General features: G+C 61.6%; 1 pseudogene; it reads left to right on the plus strand.

Moving 5' to 3' along the window:
* The window catches only part of LOC126453885 (large subunit ribosomal RNA), a 7105-nt pseudogene that overhangs the window by 1155 nt on the left and 3450 nt on the right, over window positions 1–2500 (plus strand).

Here is a 2500-nt window from a genome sequence, read left to right on the forward strand (position 1 = left end):
TGGCCAGGACGAAGTCAGGGGAAACCCTGATGGAGGTCCGTAGCGATTCTGACGTGCAAATCGATCGTCGGAGCTGGGTATAGGGGCGAAAGACTAATCGAACCATCTAGTAGCTGGTTCCCTCCGAAGTTTCCCTCAGGATAGCTGGTGCTCGTACGAGTCTCATCCGGTAAAGCGAATGATTAGAGGCCTTGGGGCCGAAACGACCTCAACCTATTCTCAAACTTTAAATGGGTGAGATCTCCGGCTTGCTTGATATGCTGAAGCCGCGAGCAAACGACTCGGATCGGAGTGCCAAGTGGGCCACTTTTGGTAAGCAGAACTGGCGCTGTGGGATGAACCAAACGCCGAGTTAAGGCGCCCGAATCGACGCTCATGGGAAACCATGAAAGGCGTTGGTTGCTTAAGACAGCAGGACGGTGGCCATGGAAGTCGGAATCCGCTAAGGAGTGTGTAACAACTCACCTGCCGAAGCAACTAGCCCTGAAAATGGATGGCGCTGAAGCGTCGTGCCTATACTCGGCCGTCAGTCTGGCAGTCATGGCCGGTCCTTGCGGCCGGCCGCGAAGCCCTGACGAGTAGGAGGGTCGCGGCGGTGGGCGCAGAAGGGTCTGGGCGTGAGCCTGCCTGGAGCCGCCGTCGGTGCAGATCTTGGTGGTAGTAGCAAATACTCCAGCGAGGCCCTGGAGGGCTGACGCGGAGAAGGGTTTCGTGTGAACAGCCGTTGCACACGAGTCAGTCGATCCTAAGCCCTAGGAGAAATCCGATGTTGATGGGGGCCGTCATAGCATGATGCACTTTGTGCTGGCCCCCGTTGGGCGAAAGGGAATCCGGTTCCTATTCCGGAACCCGGCAGCGGAACCGATACAAGTCGGGCCCCTCTTTTAGAGATGCTCGTCGGGGTAACCCAAAAGGACCCGGAGACGCCGTCGGGAGATCGGGGAAGAGTTTTCTTTTCTGCATGAGCGTTCGAGTTCCCTGGAATCCTCTAGCAGGGAGATAGGGTTTGGAACGCGAAGAGCACCGCAGTTGCGGCGGTGTCCCGATCTTCCCCTCGGACCTTGAAAATCCGGGAGAGGGCCACGTGGAGGTGTCGCGCCGGTTCGTACCCATATCCGCAGCAGGTCTCCAAGGTGAAGAGCCTCTAGTCGATAGAATAATGTAGGTAAGGGAAGTCGGCAAATTGGATCCGTAACTTCGGGATAAGGATTGGCTCTGAGGATCGGGGCGTGTCGGGCTTGGTCGGGAAGTGGGTCAGCGCTAACGTGCCGGGCCTGGGCGAGGTGAGTGCCGTAGGGGTGCCGGTAAGTGCGGGCGTTTAGCGCGGGCGTGGTCTGCTCTCGCCGTTGGTTGGCCTCGTGCTGGCCGGCGGTGCAGGATGCGCGCGCCTGCGCGGCGTTCGCGCCCCGGTGCTTCAACCTGCGTGCAGGATCCGAGCTCGGTCCCGTGCCTTGGCCTCCCACGGATCTTCCTTGCTGCGAGGCCGCGTCCGCCTTAGCGTGCTCCTCCGGGGGCGCGCGGGTGCGCGGATTCTCTTCGGCCGCCATTCAACGATCAACTCAGAACTGGCACGGACTGGGGGAATCCGACTGTCTAATTAAAACAAAGCATTGCGATGGCCCTAGCGGGTGTTGACGCAATGTGATTTCTGCCCAGTGCTCTGAATGTCAACGTGAAGAAATTCAAGCAAGCGCGGGTAAACGGCGGGAGTAACTATGACTCTCTGTCATCTGGGAGCATCTGGCGGGGCTACCCGCTTCCGCCCAGCGTTTCTCTGCCCTGGATCGTGTCATAGGTCTGGGGCGGGGCACGCCGCCCGATGTCATCCTGGGCATGCTCCCGGATGCCCTTGCGTCGGTCGGGTCCAGAGGGGAGAGATCGATCACCAGGACACAGCGGCCGCGCCAACCATCGAAGCGGCCGCCTGCCGCGCCGCCGACGCAGAAGCGCAAGCGGCGCCGCTGGGAGTACGCGAGAACGCAGGATGCCTTCCGACGGTCGCGTGCACGTTGCGTGCGCGGCCTCTTGGATGGCACCCTGCTCCAGCCGCCACCTGCCATCCCTGGTCTGCTGGACTTCTGGGCGGACCTCTTCACCAAGAAGCCCACCTCCACCGCGGGCTTCATTCGTGACCGCCTCCTCCCGCACTCAGAGCCTGTCGCTCTCGAGTGCATATGGGGGCCGGTCACACATGAGGAGGTCGCCGCCGCGTTGCCGCCCAGGGGATCAGCAGCCGGGCCGGACGGCCTTACCCCAGCGGAGTTGCGGCGCCTGCCGCACGAAGTCCTGGTGAAAGTGATGAATCTCTTCCTTCTGGCCCGCGCCCTTCCGGAACGCCTGCTTCGCGCGCGGACGTCCCTTCTCCCGAAAACGGCTGCACCAACATCCCCCGCTGACTTTCGCCCCATTACGGTCTGCTCGGTGTTGGCGCGGACCTTCCACAAGGTTCTCGCGTCACGCCTGATGCGCGCATGTGCTGTGGACGAACGTCAGCGGGCAT

The sequence above is a fragment of the Schistocerca serialis genome, unplaced genomic scaffold (assembly GCF_023864345.2).
Source record: "Schistocerca serialis cubense isolate TAMUIC-IGC-003099 unplaced genomic scaffold, iqSchSeri2.2 HiC_scaffold_969, whole genome shotgun sequence".
NCBI lineage: Eukaryota > Metazoa > Arthropoda > Insecta > Orthoptera > Acrididae > Schistocerca > Schistocerca serialis.